General features: G+C 42.5%; 1 pseudogene; it reads right to left on the bottom strand.

The window, feature by feature from the left end:
• Positions 1 to 1,804: 1,804 nt before the first annotated feature.
• Positions 1,805 to 18,863, bottom strand: LOC109461649 (annotated as a pseudogene).
• Positions 18,864 to 23,948: the final 5,085 nt, after the last annotated feature.

Raw genomic sequence — 23,948 nt, 5'->3', positions numbered from 1 at the left:
AATCGGTGTCAAAATTTTGTTCTCCAATTCTGCGCTTCTCGTGCAAGGCTTTAAAGTGGCTTACCCAAGAGTGTGTCGGGAGTTCTTCTTGGGGTGTAGAATTGGCGTTCTTTAGTTGTTTGAGTAGATTCCAAAAGGCATTAGGATTGCTTTCCTGAAGATTTTGTAGTCGCATTAGACATTCGGTTTCGTAGTATTTTTTGCCTTTACGGATTAGTTTGCTGTATTCTTTTTTCTTTCTAAAGTAGCTACCTCTGATAAAAGGGTCCTTCGGGTTGTGTTGCAGTAAATATTGAACAATTCTTTTCTTGACTCATAACATGTTTTATTGAACCATTTTTTACTTGATCTTGATGATTTCCGTTTTTTGTTGTGTTTTACTTGTAAAGACATTTTCCCAGCTAGTTCTAAGATTTCCTGGAATTCACTGACATATTTATCGACGTCTCTGTTTGCTTCCGCAGTTTCATAGTTTGATGATAAAAATGTTTGAAGCTTTTGTGTTATTGTGGGGCTGCGTAACGCATTCGTAAATTTTTCGCGAGAGTCCGGACCCCATACAAATCTGCCAGGGAAGAGTCGCGTATTAGATTTGGCTGTTGTTACATTTTGAGGCTGTTGTATAACTGTGTCAATGTTCACTTTATAGAAATCATGCAATGGTCGGAGAATTCTGTCAACGAATGTACTTTGAATGTATTAATATGGTGGAAAAGGGCACTACTAGCTATGGCGTAGTCCACCGTGCTACAGCCGTTGGGTTGGAAGCATGTAAATTTCCCTTTTAAATCACCTAGTACTCGGCCATTTAGTATGCAAAGGTTAGATTGTGCGCATAAGTTAATCAACTCTTTTCCAAAAGTATTTGGTGGAGTTTTATCTGAAAAATTTCTAGGGATGACTAAATTCGGGAGGAGGTTTTGTAGTTCTGATTCAGTATCTAATGGGTATTCGACGGAGAAATCACATAATCGACTATTAAAATCACTCCAAGAATGACATAACCCTTGGGAGAAAAACGCGCAACATCCTGTTCTAGTGCGTCAAATATATATTCCTTTGCCCTCTTGTGGACTAGAGAGTGTACTGGGCTAACATATACAGAGCCTAGAAATACATCTTTGGTCAGGCCAAACAAATCCTTCGACAAACGAATCCAAAGAATGTCTTTACACTCTGAAGTGCCTCTTTCTCTTTTGATATATCTTGCTAATTCGTTTTTGAAATAGATAATAATTCCTCCAGAATTCCTCCTGCCTGTACTCTGTTTTTGTCTTAAAGATTAGAAATGCTGGAAATTTGGTAGGTCAACTTCTGACGTTTCGCTACTCCATGTTTTAAGGAGGGAGAATATATCTAATTTTTCTACGCTACTTCTAAAGTCGTCTTCTTTAAGTTTCTTTCCAAGGCCATGGACATTCCAAAAGTCTATGCCTATAGAGGTCTTTGGGGCCATAGCCTTCACACTTTTATACTTTGAAAGTGAACTTTGTCCCTACCTTTACGATAATATTAGTACGTTTCTTTGGGCATCTACTTCTACATTAAATTATGATAATTAACACATTTACTAACTTTTGTCGTGTTAATGGCATCTACTCTTACATTAAGTTAAGATAATTGACACATTTACTAACTTTTGTCGTGTTAATGGCATCTACTCTTACATTATGTCGATTAACACATTTACTAACTTCTGTCGTGTTACAGGTAATAACATCAGATAAATTTCATTATAATCTATACTGGTATCCGTTAATCGCTCATCATACCTTCTGGGAAGACCGTACATAGTCACTTCAAGTTAGTACCGCACGTGCTCGTAGTTGTAACGCCAGTCTGGGTACCTCTGGGAGAACTCCGGGGGAACCAGGGCCGTGATTCGTTCCGGGTCTCCGGATACCAGTTCATGTACGTGTGTTCGTAGTTGGGGATGAATGGACGGAACGCGTGTGGGGGTTCGGATGTGTCACGCCGGTACGCTGCCGGTGGGTATGGCCAGTCGGTCGGGCGTCGGTCATCGCCAGTCGGGCGCCGTTCATCGGTGGCTGGTCTCGGTGATCTCCACGGTGCGTCGGGGCTGCAGCCGGACGTCGTAGGCCCCCGAGGTTCAGGGGGGAGCTCGTTTGTTGCCCTGTACCCCTGGAACCTCCTTATGGGTTGCTCGTTCCTCGTGTTGCGTTCATTACTTCTGTTTTGTTGTGATGACATTGGGAGACTACGCTCACTACGGTCATTTCCTGTGTTTCCCGTTTGCTCGCGGGGTGTACGGTAGTCCTGACCGTTTCTCGGCTGGTCAGAAGTGGCGTTTATACCACGCCTTCTCTTGTCGTAGACCCCAAGGCCTACGGTGGGATGGATGGCGGTCTTCCAGTTCGCAGCCAATACCTTAAGTCCTCCTTTGTTGAGGTGATAACCGTCATGACGGTAGAGGGATTGTTTGATAAGTCTACCATCCCCGAGATTGTCATTGTTTGCTATGGTGATGTAAGGGGTTTCCTGGCCAAGAACCTGTAGGAAGGAGTTCACCTCGCGCGTAACTTCCATCAACTGATTGTCGTTCCTGGGTGGGACCGTGGACAGCACGATGGCTGCATTAGGGTACTTAGTGTGTGTGGTGGTCACTAGCTCCCTGATGTTTTCTGTCACTCCATTTGCTGCCTTCTCTTGTCTAATGTCATGTGTCCCCACATGGAAAACTATGCACTTGGGGTCAAGGTCTGTAGAGTTCTTGATAAGGGCGGAGGCCTGGGGGACAGTCATTGCTGAGTATTTCGCGATCCTTTTCCGGGGGTACAGTATGTTTGGGATGACACCTATTGTGTTGGAGTCGCCGACAATGCCTATTTTTGTCTGTGACAGGCTTTCGTGACGGCGGTTGGGTGTTGTACGTGTCTGTGGCCTGCTTCCATTGTGTGGGGAGGTTGGGTCATAGTTGTTCGTTGTCTGTTCTTCTTGCGGTGGCGTATCCTCTGTCAGTGGAAGGAACCTGTTGTTTGTCGGGACGTTGTGTACAACGGCTGTATCACGTGACTCGTCTTCATCCGTTGTTACTTGCACTGCTGATGAGATGTGAGTTTGTGTCGCAAAGGAGACGACATTTTTCACACCTTTCTCCTCCAGGGCCGCTATTCTGTGTCTCAAGTTTTTGTTTTCTGCTTCCAGGGATTTCACACGTCTTTTTAGCACCTCAACGTCACTCTCCTTTGCCACCTTGTCGTTTGGCGCGTCCTTTGTCTTAGACAATAGGCGTTCTTCTATGTGTGCAATGCGTGCCGTCAACATGTCTACCGCATTGTTTTCTTTTGTGATTCTGGTGCTAAGGATAGCTTCAAGTTTGTCCACACTGTTTTGAAGCGATGTGATTTTGTCGTCATCTCTCCTCTCTCTGTGTTGAGGCGATGTTGCGGTTCTGTTGTTGTTCCCGTCGTCAACAGTTACCTTTGGAACTGTTTCCTCACACATCTTCGGGGCGGTTTCCACACATACGTCGGTTTCCTCACACAAGTCAGTCGGAAACTGAGTGTTGGACTTATCAGTAGAGCATATAGTACACACATACTCACTGTCTTCGTTCTGGATAAGTTCACAAAGAGAGGATTCGTGCAGGCTCGTACAACCATAGTGGTACCATTTGTGGCATACCTTACACTGTATAACCCCTTCGTCTTCTGGACCGGGGCGGTTACATTCGCTGCAAACTGTGTCCTCGTACTGGATGTCTGTGTCGGGGACTGTTGTCGATGGTTGAATCAAGTGCTTCAAGTGTTCAAAAGTGTACGAAACCCACAGATAGTACGCTGACCCTTGAACAAGTATCTTACAAGTTTGGTATACGTGTAGGGTAACTGAACCGACGACTTCGTCTGAATCGGGGTCGAGGAATGATGCTGTCAGCTGGTGGCCATTCTTCCATTTGTCAACTGTAGATGGCCTCTACCCACTGTTTTGACGATCCCGTCGGTAAATGTACAGTTACACTGCCATCATTGAACTGAACGAAATACTCGCTATTCGGCTTTGCTTTCTTGTCACGTTTAGCAGGCTCAACTATTCGGTTCGATTGGTCATAGAGTTTTCGTCTATGTTTGTCTGACAGCGTATAGAAGGCCTTGCTTACCTCGGTAAATGTCTGCCGGGCAGTGTTCAGTAAACTCTTGTCCTTAGTTGTGTTAGTGGCCTCCTCGTAAATCTTCACCTTCTCCTTATAAGCACAAAATAAAAAATGAAAGACAAACGTTTGTTTTCTTTTCCAGTTCTGATACAGATGAACCCAAAACAAACATCAGCTCCGAATCTCCGTGTGAGTGACATTCCCGATCGCCCAGGTCGTCAGGAGGAATCGCAACAATCCGGCTCAGAATTCGCCACAAATCTGCCGAAGTGTGCCACAAATGTGCCACAACAAGCACCCCGTGTCGTAAGCCCCGAATTCTCGGGCAAATTCCTGTCGCCACTTTTGGGCCATCAGAATTTCTGGATGCGGATTCTCTATGTACTCTAGACACAGGGTAGGAATCCAGAATGAATTCCTGTCATTGTAACATCGTGTGCGGGTGAAGTTTTGCATTGTTGTAGAAATTGTAGAATGTCAACTTTTGGGCCATCAGAATTTGTGGATGTTCGATACACTTTAGACACGAGTGTGGAATCTAGATTGAATTGTACATCGTGTGGCTTGTGAATTTTTTGCATTGTTGACGAAATTTCAGAATGTGACTTTTGGGCCATCAGAATTTCTGGGTGTGTTTCTCTATATACTCTAGACGTGTGTGGAATCCAGATTGAATTGTACATCTTGTGGCTTGTGAATTTTTTGCATTGTTGGTGAAATTTCAGAATGTCACTTTTGGGGCATCAGAATTTCTGGATGCGCTTCTCCCTAAACTTTAGTCACAGGGTAGGAATCCAGATTGAATTCCTGCCATTGTGACATCGTGTGGGGGTGAAGTGTGGCCTGTGAAGGTTTCGCATTGTTGGAGAAATTTCAGAATGTCACTTTGTGTTAGCTAATTTGACCAAAAATGTTCTTACAAGACCCACCTGTAGTGGCACCCTACATACCCATGCATATGTAACGATGGTTGTACCGTACGAATACATGTACATGTACATGCGTACATTTAATACTATAGTATCACAAAACATAAAATTTCAAAATAATGAAATCAAGGAAATATTAGTATCCTTATTCTTTTCTTTATTGAGATTGAAACAAGACAATAAAATACAGACAGTGGGTAACTATTAACTGACAAAATGACCACACATTTTGTCATAAAGTATAACAGGAAAAATTTATTGTTTCACAAATTGCAGGGATGGGGAATGTCACATGCAGTTTAGCAATGTTTAGTAGTTTCGTACGTGCAGTTTCAGAGAGTGAATATAGTAAAAAAAATCTTCCTGCAAATTTTGCACCACATCTTGTTCTTAAAGTCCTTTAAACTTTCTGAGAAACAAGGAAGTGTGTTGGCGAGGCCTCTAAGATTCCACCTGAGAGATTAAAGGCGAGGTCCCTGTGATCACACCTGCGGAAACAACACCTTTCCCGCCGACTTAAACCCGCGCGGACTAAAACAGTATCGAGTTGCGCTTAGTATTCCTCCCGACAAAGTGCGTCCACAGAACCGGAAACGTCCGAAACGCGCCATTCGGGCGCTACTAACCTAAAGTTAGGTAGCCTTCGTAGCAGGCTTATAGAACTGGGGGTTTGGTGGTCTTCGCGGCTGTTTTCTGATTAGCCTCCGTAGCAGGCTTATAGAACTGGGGTTTGGTGGTCTTCGGCTGTTGTCTAACGTTATATACAATCAGAAAAAAAAAGGCACATAAAAGCTCCCAAAGACCCTGAAGACCCCCCAAACCCCTGCCAGTTTTTGGCATGCTATGGAGGCCAATAGTTAGGCTACTCTGAATTATTTTCAGGAGTTAATTATAAGTCTCCCTTGTAATATCCAAAACAAATACACAAATTTCAAATTTGTTGTTTGTCTTTTGAATTCGTTGATGTTAAGAAGTTGAAATGGGTGTTAGTATGCCTCCCGACAAAGTGCTTTCAAAGGACCGGAAACGTAAACTGCTACTGTCGCGAACCATGCCTGACGCTAACACTAAACCATTCAGTCACAGAATTAGATATGCACGGTTCTACATAGGATTCTTTCCACTAAATCGTCGACTGATGGGCGACCTTTGAGTGACCAACATTGGATTTGTGTTACCCATGATTTTATAGTTGGAATATGATGCGCAATCCAAAGTTATGATTTAAAAGACAACAAAACACATATATGGAATTCGTTGTTAAGAGATCTGTCAAACCTTTGGTTACTCAGAAGTTGAAACCTCTTCGTGAAAGGGGGAGTTAATATGCGTTCACCAAGCGGAAATGTAACTAAACGGTTACTGTAGCTTTACTATTCCGAAGGATGAGGGTCTGCCATGTAATCACTGCCATGTAATCGCAGCAGATTTAACGTTGTCGGTAAATTATTCGTGAGCCGTTTTTGTCGTTTTAAGGCCCTTTAATTCCACGCAGCACCTTATTTTTTTATCGGATCCTGAAACTCTTGAGTTACAAAGTACAGACTTATTTCATTTTTTTCAAACCTGAAAATTACAAAACTATCAATCCGATTTGATCTTGGGAGAAAAAAATTCAACATTATCAAGTTATCAAGGGATTTTTACACCCTTGTAAAACTTGTGTTGGGAATTTCACGGGCTGATTTGGAATCTAACCATAAAGAAATCAACATTTCTTAACCATTTGATTATTTAATGCTACAGATGTGTATCACAACTATTTCAAGGCTATCGTGGGGGGAATCCCGTTGAGTTCCAACAAAAAATGATTGGGACATTCCAATTAAACAAATCTAAAGGGATGTCCACAAACTCCACATACATATCCTCCACATCAACCTACCGAATCACTCAAATATTCATACAACACAAAATAGACACAAAATAGTCCAAGTTTACATTTCCGTTATAGTTGGATAATATAGAATTTTCTTTAATTCTAAAATCATCAACAACATTCAGTACTTATTGTTAACGTCATAGTCAAACAAGAATAAATTTGGTTGCTTATACCAAAAATGTGATTGGCGGATGAAAATGACTGAGTGAAGAATTTCCCGCCACAACTCCGGCTTATCGAATCTCGCCCATATTCAGTCGCTGGTAGAAAGTAGTACCCTTCGTGTTCAACCATTTAATTTAAAACTAGAGAATTCTACTAACGTTTTCTGACAGAGAAACTTACTGTCACGTTAAGAATATATTTTTTTCTCTCGCTATGATGTTTATTTTGGTGATTTGAGTCCAAAAGTTTTCCGCGGAGGGATATGCACTACTGGTGTGTGAGAGAAAACCAGACGAGGTTCAGTCTTGGCCAGGCCCAAGCGTTCGGTGAGGTATGTCGTTTGTTCTGTGGTCATTTTGGTCTCTTTCTTGGTCGCGGTTTTTGGTCAGTTCTCTCGTTTAAACTCTATGTGTTCCGAAGGCTGTTGAGGTATCGTAGAAGGTAGCGTTGGGTGGCAGCGTCGCAAAGTTTCATGCATTTTGTGGTCTTTTATCATTGAAGTTTACTTGACCGCCATCTTGGGGGGAGGGCTTGTCTTTCTCGAGTGTGTTTGAATCAGTTGACAGGAAGCGGCCTCAAAACAAAGCCTACTTACAGGCTTGGGAGACTGTGAAGTTGTCGTAGAAGCTAGCTAGAGTCTTTAGTGTTGCTAATTTTCTTCTTTTTGGGTGAGTTTTGCCCTGGGTTCGAATTTCAACGTGACCGCCATCTTTGTTCGCACATGCTCATGTCCGGACATGCCACTGTCATAGAAGGTAGATGTGGCAGCGTCGCAAATGTCCATGTATTTTGTGGGCTTTAGACTTTTATCGTTGACGTTGACTTGACAAGCTCATTGTTGGAACATATTCTTTAATGCCCTTGTGTTAAATTTGTGTCTCTTACTATCCGTTGACTGGGCCTTTACTATTTTTGTATTCAGAGTTCACCCTTTAAAAAATTCCCGCTTATTGGCGGAGTATACCAGCGAAAAAAAATAGTTATGGTCTGTATTGAGTAATGTTCTGAGATTCTAATGTTCTAAGATTTTCCTTTTTTTTCCTCGAACATGACTGGGCCTTTATCATATTTTTGTAGTCAGGGTTCACCCTTTAGAAAATTTCTTGGCTGAGTATACCAGCGAAAAGATAAAAAGTTATGCTCCCATTGAAATAGTAGTAGTCTGTTGGCACGAGCGGACATGCTAGTAGTGGTAGAGCGGGTGCTACGGGCTAATCTGGTGGTGTTGGTGGTCGCTGACATTACATTAACATTAATGTTCTTAAGATTTTATCATCTTCCTCATACGTGTACATTATCTGGAACCATTTGGACTTGGTTGCCCAGGTCGACTTGCCATGAAAAAAAATTCCCGCTTCTTAGCTGAGTATACCAGCGAAAAAAATTATGCTCCCATTGAAATAATAGTGTCTATATTGACATTAATGTTTTGAGGTTTTACTTTTTTCGTACATGTACAGTATCTGGCACCATTTGGACTTGGTTACCCAGGTCAACTTGCCATTTAGAAAAAAACTCTGGAGATTCCAGCCAGCTCGGGGTTATTTAACGTTAGTCAGAGTCAAAATCAAACCCACTGGTCAGCTTCTTGGAAACCCAGACTTCGGGGACCGTTTTTTTAAACGGATGGAGCTGATTCAGTGTAGCTAGATGGGCTGGCTGGAAGATCCACTTATTGGCTTTGCGACGCAAGTTACCTGGTAAAACCATGTTGCGGTTCCTTAGAACAACAACGGAAATACACAATGTTGCATTCCCTTCAAACGGCTACAAGTTACCGCAAGGACCAGAATGTTATATCCCTTTCAGTGTTTTGCATTATTAGATATTCACTATACGACTGTTCTAGTTGACTCTTATTCTCATCTCGTCAGAATATGGTCCTATGACACATTGAAATACTTGTTTTACAAACTTTTGGGCATAGCTATAAAGGGTGTGCTTCCTTCCCTCCAAACAGCTACAAGTTACCGCAAGGACCAGAATGTGATGTCCCTTTCACTGTTGTTGTATTATTAGATATTCACTATATTTCTAGTTATTTGTTTGGCTGTATACATAAAAAGACAATTTGTACAGCCACCAGCCAGGGCAGCCCAACTAGCCAGGCTACTTGCCCTGCTGACAAGACAAATATTTACACATATTACAACAGTACAATACATTAATAATAAGTCTTTATTGGTTTCCAACCACCAAACATACATATGCAGGGAAAGACAAGAGTCTCCCTGAAGTGGATAGTTTGTTACAATATAATCAAAACACATAATACAATACAATCAATGAACAATAAACAGCTTAAAGATAACAAAATTGGATGCAGATACAGCATGGGATAGCTTATGAAACAGACTCATTGTACAGTTTTACCGCACAATGAACAAATGACCTTTTCAGTCGCTCAGTCCTGGCTTTTGGCACAGTGAAGGCACTGTCGTTCCGCAAGCATCTACCTGTAGCTGTGGACCGATGGGGGGCACTAGGTCATGTAGTGGGTGCTCAGGCTTTATCATAGCTGTAAACAGCTTCAAAGCGGCCGCTTCCCTCCTTTCTTTCAAAGAAGGGAGCTTTGGAACTGTTCGCTTTCCCCCGAGGGAGATGATGCGCACAGCGCGTTTTTGTACTCGTTCCATACTAGTGGACAGCTCGTCACTACAGCCAACGAGCAAAACATGACCATACTCTAGTATAGGGCGAATCAGCGACAGATACACCTGCACCAAGTCGGCGACACTCATTCCTTGTTTTGTCAGTAACCGCAGATAATGCAGCCTGTTGGAGGCCTTGGAAACTGCTGACTTTACATGTGCTTGCCAGGATAAAGTACTGTCAAAAGTAAACCCGAGGCCCTTTGCAGTTGTTGTAACAGGAACAAGTTCGCCTCCAAGAGACAAGGGTGGGGGTACAGGAATGTTCCTACTGAAGCAGATCTGCAACTGCTGACTCTTTTTCCCGTTCAGTATCATGTCATTTTGACCAGCCCACGTGTCGAGTTGCAACGCTTCTGCTGACATAGTGTTGTCTACGCCACATGACCGACAGGGGATTGACCTGGACAGGCCAACGTCATCGGCATACCCCACATCTCGGGTGTCATTATAGACTGTGGAGCGGGAGCTCATGTACAGGAGGAATAAGTAGGGCGACAACACCCCTCCCTGCGGTACCCCTGACGTGAGCAACTGCCAACTGCTGACCTTGCCGTTCACGAAGACTCTCTGCCTGCGCCCCTGTAAATAGTTGTACAACCAGGCTACCATACGTGGACTTGTGACTGTGTCGTTCACACGCTGGAGTAGTAATGAGTGGCTTACTCTATCAAAAGCCTTACTCATATCTGCGAACAAGACCTGTATTGTTCTCTGATCTCTCGAGTCAAGAGATGTCAGCCACGAGTGGACCATCCTAACGGCGGCGATGACAGTAGAGGAGCCCTTCAGATAGGCGTACTGGTTGACAATTACGGGTGTAATAGAGGGGAGGAGTCTTTTAACTCCGTTAGCTCCGTTACTCCCGCCACCGGTACCGCTGCTTGCTGAGTTGAGGACTCGTGCACCTCCCACTGAAGAAAACCAAAATGAACAAAACAATTAATCAAGGAATGAATGCTCCATTATCAACAATATTATATCCCCGAATATAACACTACACGCCAACAGTACGGTCCTGCACCATACGCGTACAGATGTGACATGAACATTAAAACTTACGGGCTCCGTTACTTCCTCCTGCACTTGGACAAACTGCCAACAGTTATACAAATGTGAAACCCTATAAATGTGACAAGTGTGACTGTTTTGCAGGACAATACATGTATGGTTTTAAATTAGAGCACCTTGTTTGCACGAGGCCCTATTGCTTCAAAATAGTCGTTCGACAAATATTTCAATTTTATTCTTCATTTTAGTTCAGATATTCGTCCTCATCTAAACAAACTCCGACATCCACCACAAAAGCCAATGATAAAACACATTGCATCTACCATCACTGACTGTTAAACAAAGTACAAATCCGGTAAATCTATAAGCCGGTCTATTTTCTTTTCTGTTTCTTTTACAAATATTCTCTCCTCTTCAATTCTTCCTCGGCACAATTCTGTACCAGCTATGGATTTGATTTAAATAAAGACTTCTGTCCAGGCATGGACATAACTTCTTGTGCTTTGATATAAGTGAAGTTTGCTTGGGTTGATCTTGTAGCAATAATGTTGGGAGAATCCATGAGATGTACGGTCGGTGATGTGAAACTCTCTGTCCTCTTCGCCCGTCTACAGCACCAGACCAGCATCAGCACCATAAGAAGTGTGATGCTACCAGCACCACAGTTACCCCGGAAACCACTACTGTAGCTCTGCATGCTCCGCCAGTCCTGACATACCCCGGGACGCACGCACAATGTTCGGATCATCTGCACAAGGGGCGCTCCTGCCGTCTACATCTGGTATCTGAAGAGTGTGTGGTCCCGTTTTTAGCTTCTCTTATTGTTTAACTTAGTGTCATGCTGGTCCATTCTCTTTTTTATCCTCCCAACTTTTCCATTGCCTACCACTCTTCTTGTATTTTCCGCCTTGCCTACAACAGTATGATTTTTTTGTTAGCCTCTCTAACACCCAGAAATGCCAACTATTACCCTTGCTAAACTGCACAGTAAAGCCTAACTTTCGTGTCACACTGAATGTATGTTTTTATTTTTGTCAGTAGAGCTGTTATCCAAAATATTCTTCTTCTTCTTATTATTATTAATGCTCTCTCCTTCTTTATTGCCGACATAAATTTAAAACCTAATATGCATATTTCTGGAAAGTAAACAAAGGTAATATCGTGGTGGTTAAGATGGCCAAAGCCATCCTTTTGTACTCAGTTTCTCCGGTAAATCTATAAGCCGGTCTATTTTCTTTTCTGTTTCTTTTACAAATATTCTCTCCTCTTCAATTCTTCCTCGGCACAATTCTGTACCAGCTATGGATTTGATTTAAATAAAGACATAACTTCTTGTGCTTTGATATAAGTGAAGTTTGCTTGGGTTGATCTTGTAGCAATAATGTTGGCAGAATCCAGGAGATGTACGGTCGGTGATGTGAAACTCTCTGTCCTCTTCGCCCGTCTACAGCACCAGACCAGCATCAGCACCATAAGAAGTGTGATGCTACCAGCACCACAGTTACCCCGGAAACCACTACTTTCACCCTGGTTTGAGACAAATGACACAATCAAGGACAACTCATTACCATTTTACATATGAAACCTTTGCTAGAGTACTAAAAAGCGAGATTCTGCATACACATATGTACTTGTAATGTGCAACTCACCCTTTCTTCGTCCTGTTCATCGGATTAAAGAATAAAAAAGTCGGGGAGGAGATCCTTTTTTTTCCCTGTGGAACACACGGTTCACCTGCAATTGCTCACTCTCACGCGTTTGTACAGAACACGCCCAGTTCGACGCTCCAGTTCCAACAACCACAATCCGTAATTTTTTTTCATCCTTATTTCCACATTATCATATCCTTTCTCTGAAAGACCTTACTGATGGCTGTGCACCGGATACAGCCAGTGATCTACGCGTATAATCTATGCTCACCCAGGGCACCAATAGTTTGTTGGCGGTTGTCTGGTGTTAATTCATGATATTGGAAGTAAGCTACCCTGTTCAATCTATATGTCTACTTGTTGATCCCAACTGTACACTGAAATTGTCAAGTACACTGAAATTGCTTTTAAAAAACACTGTCGAGAATTTGCTGTGGGACTCAGATATGCAACGCTTCTGATGGCAGATATGAGAAACGTGCATAGCAGGGTCGAGAAAACCATGGTATAGAAAAAACGCAATCCTATGCAGGGCGACATCCCTACATTTCCGTCCGATCTACACACTTATCCAGCAGGGATCCAACAGTAACTATGGAGAATGGCATCCAGGCGACAAAGGTTTGGTATTTCAATATACATGATAGTGTCCATAATCCATGATAGTAATTCAAGTTGTCTTAACCAATGATGGCATACAGCCTGTTGGAGTCAAGGTTCACTTCCCCCTCTGCAGAGGACTGCCCCATCTCGGCTTTGCTGAATACTCCACCAGCCATTGTCCGGGCTTAGTTTTGATCGAATCATTTGTTGTCCGTCTTACATAAGGTAGCCACTAACTTTTCAGTCTAGTAGTAAGATGTTCGCCTTAATAGCAGAATCTCAGGGTTGATTGGAGTTGATCTATACTTGGAAGTGCAATACGAGTCTAGATATCTTTTTCCTTGCTCATATGTCCACCTACCTATACAATCTACATATGCGTCAGAAAACTGTACATTTGGGTTGTTAGATATGTCCACCACAAAAACGCTATAGCAGATTTGAGAGAGGCAACGTCGTTATAATTATGGCCTAGTTCTACCTATACAATGGAAGGAGCATCTCGCCACCCTGTTAAAAGAATCTTCTCTCTGTAACACTTAACGTTGCAGCCAGGAATGCCCTCGAATCGTGCCGGAATATCTCGCCAAAATCTGGGGATACCATACGCCCCTGGGCCGGCGTTTACGCAGTAGTACGTCCGTTGACAAATGTTTCCATGCGTTAGATGAAAGAATACGGCACGGTAATATATACATTATAGCTGTAAGTTTAGTTGTTACCCCTCCTGTAAATGCAATTACCGATATTGTTTTTTTTCTATCATTTGTCAAGGTTCTCAAATGCCACACATTTCTTGAGAAAGAATTTGTACACCGGACAAGGCAAAGATACTAAGTTCAAACCATTGTCCACATGCAAGTTTACTAACTTGAGAAAAATAGTGAAAGGGGCTTCCTCTTTAGCAATGAAGTATGCTATGTAAAAAGCATATTTTCTTGTCTGTCAAGTATTATCCATGTTCTGTAAGGCACAGACTGGGTACCTGCTGTAGGTTTTCCTGAGCATCTTGTACAGCTTTACAGTCCCCGTAAGCCAGGGTTTTACATTAATTTCTAATTCTCTTTCAACAGATGAACTGTACCTACGAGCATGACCTGTGCTTTATACGTCCGGTCTTACTTTGTTGTAGACACATGCTGGGAGTGGCCTTGCATGTTCCTACCACTACCCTAGGTAGCCACACAACCACCTGACAAGCCATATGTATGCCATAGCTCTCAGAAACTTTTTTAAAAATCCACTAGTTTTTAGAGGGATTACTGGTGTACACACTGTGATGTACATGTAATTTAACTTGTTATAAACCGTAATAGGATGATGCTTCAAGTCATTTTAAAGTGTAGGTAATGACCAATAATATGTTACTTACTAATATCATGGAGTGAGTGAATGAATAACCTGGCCAGCTCTTCGGCGGTAGGGCCTACCCTGCTTGTCTCGCATTAGTGAACCGACTTGTTCCAACACTACACCGGATACTCTTTCAATGCTGCCATCAAACATGAGAGTTCCCATGCGTTTTCAATCAAGTCATTTCTACACTGATTGCACTGACACCTAGTAAATACAAATTAAACAAATGTTTTGGGTGTCACAGATACAAGAGAGAGCTGTGGGTTGAGGGAGGCTTTTACACATTTAAACTGGAAAAGTGCCCACTCGACAGGGAAAGCACTACGCTTTTTGTAACAATAAGCTCGACTGGTTTAAAAAAAATGCTATATCAGTACAAAAATGTCCGATGAAAAAGCATATATACGCCGTAAAATATAAGCCGAAACCTCTGCATGGGAGAGAACAGCTGTAGAGATGTGGGCCATTCGATGTGATGTAGGCTCTAACTCCTTAAACTTTCAAGCTGATGATGTCTTCCAGTGTTCGTATACTTGCACTGAGTGGATTTTAACTGCTTGATATGACCAAAAGTTCCTTGTTTAGAATTGTGGCTACCTGGTTTAAGCTGCTAACTTGCTACAGATATTCATGTAAAGCCTTCTCTTCCTCCAGTCTGCGTAACCGTTCCTGCAGTCCCATGTTAGATTGAAGTAAAATAGTATCCAGTATGTTAAAAGAAGCGCAGGGCCTAGTGTGGTTACAGTTTGAACACACCAAGGGAAGAGTCTCAAATATCTATACAGTAATGATAATGTAGAGTATATACTAGTGTATATATATGAACTAGTATGAACAGCTATGTTAAAAGCGTTTGATAGCATACTACGTAGCTAAACCAATTTTGCAATCTCAATCCTAATTTTACACGTTAGACTGGTGCGAAAAAATAAACGATGTGATCTGGTGGCATTACCACACTTCCACATGAGTATTCGTACTCTGAACACCGACACACTAAGCTTGTTTTTTTTGTCTTCCTGTTAGTTTTTTTGTTGAGTATACTAGTCGCAGTTTTCTGCATTCTATACACTCAACTACTGTCCGCCTATTTTGGGCTGTGTACTTGCCCCACCTCATCTAATGTAATTTTAGCTCACCATTCACGTGTTGTATGGGAAAAGTCTTGATTGCTCTGGTACCTTCACATGGTGACAATGGCTGTGGATGTTGGGACTTTTAGAGGTCAACTGCCCTTAGTTGGGGCCAATTTTGACAAAAAATCATGTGAAACTAAGACAACAACATCATTTTAATAAGGTAATGGGATGTGAACTGGACTTAGCATTACTGACCAGGGCAGGCTGGAAGTGGGGGGGGCAAGTGGTCGTTTCCAAACCCTGCCAGGGTGCCATCTACGGGCCACTCACGGTCAACGATCTTGGCTGCTGCACGGTGGACCTCTGTGCCGTCCAGGGACCGCAGTCTTTCAGTCAGGTGGTCGGTCACACTCGTTCCTTTTTCTTTTTAGATAAGCTCGAGTGCACAGTTGTCATAACCAAAGAGAAATGGCATAATATTTTTTTGTGTCTGAAGATCTTCTAGAACATGATGATAAAAGAAATGAATATTTGAATAATCTGCCACTCACCAAAGAGTTCATTCACTCAAGAACCAGTTAGTATATTCAATTATCAGTAAAACCAATATATCGTTTAGTCATCTAATATACAAAAATAGATACTAGTAACTGTAAAAAAATATTTACGCCTGAAACTCACCAAGGGTGGCCTGGCCATGGCCATTCAAGGTGGCACCTCTGTACTACTGCCCCTGCGCTGCCTCATATTGCTGGATACGGATCTTACAATTCGAACAGCGGTGTCTGCAAACTGGCCCAGCACCTTCAATATATCTTGCCTCTACGAACTACATACACCGTATATTACACAAAAACACTTTCTAACGTAGGCCTAATCTACAAACGTCGGGTTATGAATACAAATATTTTTTTAAAAGTTATTTCAACAGATCATTATTTGGCCTATTATTGGGCATATACAAACAAGACTGTAGGTGGACAAAATATGCCAATGTTGAATGGTGCAACGGGATCCTGTTGCATGTTGAAATGCGGTTTGTAAAGATTCCATTAGATAAGTTCCACCATCTGTGCCAAAAGCATTCAGTGTATTTTGTTGTTCTGGTTTGTCCAAAGTGCTCAAGCCATAATTTCCAATCTTTAGTATAGCACTACTTCAAAAGTCTCATATGAGATTTCAGCATGTCTCTTTGTGTTGTGAAGTTCTTCTTCTGATATCTGTGGTTGGCTTGTCTTGTTAAATCTTAAAACCAGCACAAGTTCCCTTGTGTTGAAGTACATGGTTGTTTGTAAATCAATCGATGGTACAAATATACGTACATGACTTTTCTCTGTTTTATCAATAGACTTAAACCTTCACATTAACTGTGACAAACTCATTCACAGGCACACCATTAAAATCCTGCACACTCACACACTTGATGGTTGGTGCTTTTGGCTCGAATCCAACGTCTGTTGTTGATTCCACAGAACGTTTATCCTTCACCACAAAATCACTTGTTTTCAGATTACATCTGCTTATCTTGCTGATTTTAGTTCTACTTTGTTGTTTGTTAGAAGAATCATTCCATTTTTGTTTGGTGGTGGCGGCGGTGGACTCAAGGGGTGTACAATGACTTCCTCTGGATCAAAGCCAGAGAACCGTGGCTTGATACAAGCCACATTCGCATGGAAGTACCCGTTCGTCCAGCTATCCCTGAAGAACCTTTTTATTATTTTATTTATTTAAACAGGTTAGCATGTCGCCATTTTGGCGCTTTTCAAAGCTCCTGTGTCATACATAACATATTAAAAGGTAACTTAAGTACAATCAAAGGGTAATGATAAAAGAAACGGAACAGACTAATAAAGTACATAAATCATACGAAATAAATATGACAAATGATATAAATAATAATCGAACTGAATTTGCATATCAATGTCTGAAAGCAAAATGGAAAATTAACAACAAATCATATTAACTATTGAGTAAAGAAAAGGTAGTCTTGATGACACTGAGTGTTCTTGCATTTCTGACATTAGGAGGAAGTGAGTTCCAGAGGACTGCACCGGAAAAAGAAAGCAATCTTTTTGTACTGCAAGCGAGCTTTTGAAAGCTGAAGTCCCCCCTGTGTGCTTAGTCGGGTGTTGTGTGTGTGGGTACTGGCAGATGTGAATAGTTAAGAGATGTGTGGAGGTGACATTCCATTTAGTGTCTTAAACATGTAGGTAGCCTTGGCTCGTTTGTGGTGCTGTGCTACCGAGGTCCAACCTAACAAGTTTAGAACAGTTGCACTAGGAGTGTCCTAGTACTACCCCTCCCGCTCTATTTTGTAGCTTCTGTAGTTTGTCTACATGCTGGCCTACGTTAACAAGCTGGCCTAGACGTCATGCATTTACTATGATTACGTTGTGCGCTATTTTGCCTCCAGCCATCTAGCGAATTCACTAGAGTAGAAAACTCGTACAGTTAAACTAAGTAGCTGTCGTCGAATTTTTGTATAGCTGTTGGGATATGTTTTTCTACCATATGATATCTAAGATAAATTAAGATTCTGTCCAAAAGTCGTAAAGTGAGACTTTGGGGTGTGGTCTCCTCATCTCCAGGGGCGGGCGTGTCAGGCTCCTCTTCCGGTTCCATAGCTCCTATCTCCAAAGACAGGTCGCCAATACTGTCGGAGATATCCATCAAGTCCTGCTCGAGCTCCGTCGTCGCCGTCGGGGAAGTTGGGCAGTCACCTCCTGCTGTTGGAGGCCTTTCCCGAACAGGGGGTGGCACCTGACGGCCAGCCCTCTCAACATTATGTCTTCCAAATGCCCTGCCTTGCACGTCCTGGATCAAAGAGAAACTATGTGAGAACACAGAACCAACCAACCATATAATGTCTTTTTCGCGTCAGCGGCAAATTTTCTCTTGTTCTATTTGATGGTAAACATCCAATTAACACCTTACTGGGAAAAGTAACCGGCAGCATTGGAATGCGAATTGCTTGTGACAAATCAAGATATTACAAAAAAAAAAGAAGAAAAATACAACAACTTTCGTATAGTGAGCTTTAGAAGTAGAAACATCATATAAGTAAGTTTCACAAAACAATAGTAACTTTACAGCACACCATTAGCAGGGAAAATACTACTAAATGCTCTTGCAGAACAAACGATGGCTTGCCGACAGAGATAAAAATGCATCCACTGAACTTTCCATCTGTGTACAATTTCTATTCGTGTTGTAAACAGATCTTATATATACTTTATTTGAATAAGTAGTTTTCTTTCGATATCTCTGGTCTAATTATCTTATTTTGTGATTACAATCTCTGCCCTCGACTCAGAAACGTCAAAACAATATAATGAATACATACTTCGTGATCGTCCTCCTCGCCCGCTAAAACTCTAAAAAGCTGCCGGGCACTCTGTGCAGACGCTCGTCGCGGACGCTCCATGTCGGGAAAAATAACACAGAACAACACGACGTACAACGGAATCAAAATAATACCGCCCGCACGTGAGATAAGGTTACTGTAAACAAACGAAATCGCGGGGAAATGGATATTCATGAATCCAGCGCGTTCTATTGACCCCTGGAAAGGTCGCGGTAAACCACGTGACTCATCCGATGAGATTACTGTCCCGACTGGCATTTTCTGCCGACAGTCCCTGTTTTGTCAGACGACACTTCACCTCCAGGCCTCATATGATTTGCCCATGATCTTTTATTTCGAGTCTGTCCACTGAAGCTCCCAGCCAAGGTCGCTTCATTGACAAGATCAGTCCAACCTAGGCCCCGGGGAATTTTTCTCGTATGATGTTAACATACTCCTCTACTGCAGCAGCCTGATTATGGTTACTCAGTTATATGGTTATTCAGTTACTGCAGTAGAGAGGCTGTTGTACAGCACGGCTCTTATTTTCTTGGAGGGCTCTACCGAACACGGGATGGCAGCCTTGAAGTTAGAAACTGTTAGTTTTGTCTTTCTGGAAAACTGGACTTTCCTCAAAGTTTACTGTACAGGCGTCAGCCATAGGCTGTCAAATTAACGCGCCCTGAACGCTACCCCTGACAGCAAGGGTGGCGTATTTAACCCTCACAGTTGACTGGATAGTGTCTGGCCGATTTGATACTGTCTTTTGCCACCCTAGGAATTGCTTGGATGGCATGGAGATTGTACGCACAACACGTTTTTAAAAACATCTTGCCCCTTACCTCTAAATTTGCGGCCATCCATTTACTGGTACTCAGACAAACCCCAAGTGAGCCTCGCGGGGCCACGCCACCGAATATCGACCTCAGACGGGATGTACACAAGTGCCGCCAGAAAGTAGTACGTGACAAGGACGAAGCATCTAGTATCTAGTTAGGGTTTACCGTCAAACTATTGGCGTTATTTTCAGACTGTGGTACATTTGTCTTGTAAAACAAAATTATAGTTGTTTGTGTTACATCATCTAGCCCCATTGTCACATACTGCTTATCCCGTGGCGGATGAATACAGGCAGAATTTCCCGTCGAAAACCGCCCCTCCCAGCTTCAGTTGGAGAGGAAAGACGGTGGTGTGAGGTGCGTGCAACATTTTCATGTCGTTATTTTTGTGTCAAATTGTCGCTTCTGTACTTGGGAACTTACGTAGAATGAATCTGTAACATGTTATGATCACTCGTATGTAATATCAACAAGTTCTAGTGGAGGAAAATCGGTTGATTCTGCCGTTTAGTTGAGCCACGCCGTGTTGTGTACGGCAGTGTGTGGAATGTGTCTCGTCACCAATAATCAGTGTATCCAAAGCGTTTGTCACGTTGTAGTGTTGTAGAAAACTTACTACCTGTACTATACTGACACGACAATACGCCTGACTTTAATTGTTCTTGACAATACTTGTCAACAGTTTGTGAAAGGCTGGCAGAGGCTGACATCTGTGATGGATTATCTTGTTTACGTGTTGGCGGGAACTGTGTTCTCACTAGTGTTATCGGAGAACCTATTCTTATTCATGTTGTGCATGTTGTTAACGTCGTCTTAATCATTTATTCAAGCCAAGAGTAAAATATTGTTGCAGTGTAGAATATATTGTTTATTTAAACAGTGACATGGCTGAACTGCTCCTGTCTCTGCCAAACGTTTATTCTCCCCTACCGTTAACCCATTGAGAACCTAACTGACCAATTTCTGCTGTGTTTCTGGTCGGCACCAATGTTCTCTTAGTAGTATTGTTCTAATCTTTGTTCTTATCTTAATTTCGTTTTCTACAGCAACTCCTGAGATGAACATGAAATATCCTGGATTGCGAGGACCGTCCCATCAAGAATACCAACAGCCGCTCAGGACTATTGTGGTCGTTATAACAAGCAATTTGCAACAGATAACCGAGTCGTATGTGAACAATGGTGACAGAGCAGCTATTACTTATTGAATGGCCTGTGACAGTAGGTACATCCAGCTAACTCAGGTTCGTTAGGGTCAGGTCTATTCTTACAGCTGCCCAGCCTCTTGGAAACCCAGACTTCGGGGACTGCGCCTCTATTTGGCTCAGTGGGGGCTGGTCCAGCTTAGATAAGTTAGCTGGATGATACAGCCACTTGTGACTGGTATTTGGTTTTTGCTCGCGTTGCCAGAGTTAAATCCAACATTCTCGCCACCGTAAATAGTTACTCCCATCTTGAACACTTAAAACCGCTAAGTCCTGCTCGTGTGGGTACACAGGTACTGCTCTTCAGGAAGAGTCGGTGACTCACGGTGCCCACCACCTCTCTGCAGGTGGATATACTTTCCTGTAGCGGCAGCGCAGAGTGTTCTGCAGACTGGGCACTGCCGAACTTCAGGAATGCTGGTCTCTTTAATTAAATCTCTTACTGAACCTACAGTACTATAACAGAATGCACGTTCAGGACGTAGATACTCTTTTCCACCCTTACCAATTACTGTTTTCATTTTCAAATGAATTGAAATGTTATACTAACTTATCTGCCAGAGTTTTGAACATCTTCCTCTTTGGTATCATGCAACACATGATTTCATGGTAGCAGTTCTCTTCGGAAACGGAGAGTGGTTCCATCGCATATTACAAGACACAGACACAGCCCCACAAAACTGTACCAAGTCTGTGTCTCAGTTGAGCGGGAAAGTTGGTAAAACCTGCATCTCTCATGTGTTTGCATAATGTTTGGTGGTAGACAAACAGCGTCATCCTGAGATTGACAGAGCTATAATTAAAAGGTAATTGTTGTAATGACCATTCCTGTCCTATACATCCGATACTGTAACAATAGAATTACAAGTAGTCTGTGCACACAATTTGTCCGGTAAAGCAGTGTCCTTCTACAACACGTACGTCCAATTAAGATTTATTATTTGGATACGTGGGTGGCGTTCACACCACTTCCTTGCTGCTACCTTGTAGGAAGTGTGCAACTCGGGTGCCAGGGCATGTCCATGATTTTTGTGAATTCCTGAGATAGTGTTTTTGTTCCTGAGTGTTGACCGGGAGCTATAGATCTGGAGAGAGGGACAAGGCCATGTAGCGGATGGTCTTCTCGTAGCATCTGTGTGAGGAGGTTGACAGTCTTCATGTATCCCATCTGCCACTCCGTTAAGTAGCTTTGCAGGTCCGCGCGAGACATTTTTGTGTACCCTCTGCTTGCGATGCCCTCCTTAAAGACACCGCGGAAAGGACAGAGTCTTAGTTCTCCGCTCATGGGATGGGTCTGGAAGTACAAACTTGAAACGCAGAAGTATGGCTTCAACTCGTGAGTGAAGATGTAAACTCAGCAACTTGGTTGGATTCAGTTGTCTTCTCTGGATGAAGACATGGTCTTCAAGCTAGTAAGAGAAAAATGATATTTAATTTGCTTACGAATGAATGAATGAATGATACTTTATTTCCGTGTCGTGCGCCTTCCCGCGCCCAGCCCGTGTGGGCTTATACGACACCGATTCAATAAGTTATACATAAACAAAAGACGATCAAAGGTACAGATAACAGAATCCAAACAAAATATGAACGCAAATAAAGGTAGGCTATATACAATGCTTACATTGTGTCTTCATACCAACTCCAGTTACATGTTACTTAGCTCTCTTGTCCTGACTCAATCAACGCTCGCTCAAACAACTATCTAACATATCAGGTACAACCATATTTCAGGTGATTTGAATTATCAATTTCTGAACGAAAAAAGACATCTCATTTGTACTGTGTGTATTTACTCAAGGTATACGAACCTCTCTCCATGAGACATGTTTTCAAAGGCCAGTGGCATCTCATGCCTACAGGCTGCCCCGAAGACCCCCCCCCGTCACATCGGAGTTTTGTTTGATCTCAAGCGTGAGCCGGCCTGAAAGTTGCTGCAGTCCTGTTAATATAAATGTTGACATTTTGAACATCAACGGAGCAGCAATTGTAGCAAAGCAAATCACTGAATGGATGGATGGATGGCACAAGAGGGTTGAAATACCAATACGCAATAATTATTGTAATAGTCACGGACATGTTCCAAACACATTTGAATAACCATATATTTATGAATTGGCTATAGAGTTTTCCATGTTACATTTTTATCCTTCATGTTAATAACATCTGACAGTCTACTATGCAAGTAACTACAACTTCCTCAAAATATTGTTTGGCACACGATTGAGATGTTTATCAATGGTAAAAAAATCAGGACAAAAAAAATGTCAATGGTCACAAAATCAAATAAGATCTTACCTCATCGGGTTTGCTGTCATCTGAATGAGCCACTTTTTAATCACAGCTGCCTAATATGCCTTCAATTCAAGAAGATGTCACCATGTGTAAAAATATGCCTTAATATGCCTTGTATCACCTGATAACCAGGGACGTGTATTGTTGTTTCATCTGATCCGAGTCAAGAGGACACGTCTGGACCTAAAAAACTGATTATAGCAATACATATAAAACTAAGGTAGTGCTACACTGTGTATCATGTTATGGATAGCAATGAACAAGGGCAGGTCTCACTGTACTTCATCCTTCTCAAACACCCTAGCCCCATGGTGGGGTCCTCGTATTGCCATTAGTCTGTTTGATCTGTTTTCTCTTAGTGTCTGTTTCCTTTCCCTGTCCTCGGCTGATGTTATGAGTGTCCTATGACACTTGCCGATGGGTTGAACAGCCAATGGACCCGTTTGGAAAAGAAATGGCACTGGATAGTCTTGTTTGAGGTAGCATTTGCCATATTCCTCTTAACAAGAGGTGTCAGAATGTTTTCTTCCCACACTCTTTATAAATAGTGGCTGTGTTTGTTCAGTTGTTGTTACTAGCCTAGCCACAGTCCTGATTGCATCCGACACGGTGGGGACAGGTGAGAGGACAGTGGTGTGTACAGGCATGGATGGTGTGACAATGTGAGTAGTTGCAGATGGTGCACAGGTGATGGCATGTTGTGCAACATGTTCACATGGTCTGGGTCTAGAGTTGCCCGTTCGGCACTGACAATGTCCCCAGCAGTGCTGAAAACACGCTCCCTGGGTACACTTGTGCCAGGAACAACTAAGTACTTCCTCGCGTGTT

Source organism: Branchiostoma belcheri, unplaced genomic scaffold, assembly GCF_001625305.1.
Source record: "Branchiostoma belcheri isolate BF01 breed outbred unplaced genomic scaffold, Haploidv18h27 scaffold95, whole genome shotgun sequence".
In the NCBI taxonomy this organism is placed as follows: domain Eukaryota; kingdom Metazoa; phylum Chordata; class Leptocardii; order Amphioxiformes; family Branchiostomatidae; genus Branchiostoma; species Branchiostoma belcheri.
Note: the sequence above shows the minus strand (reverse complement) of the source record. Positions and strands in the feature narration are given on the sequence as shown.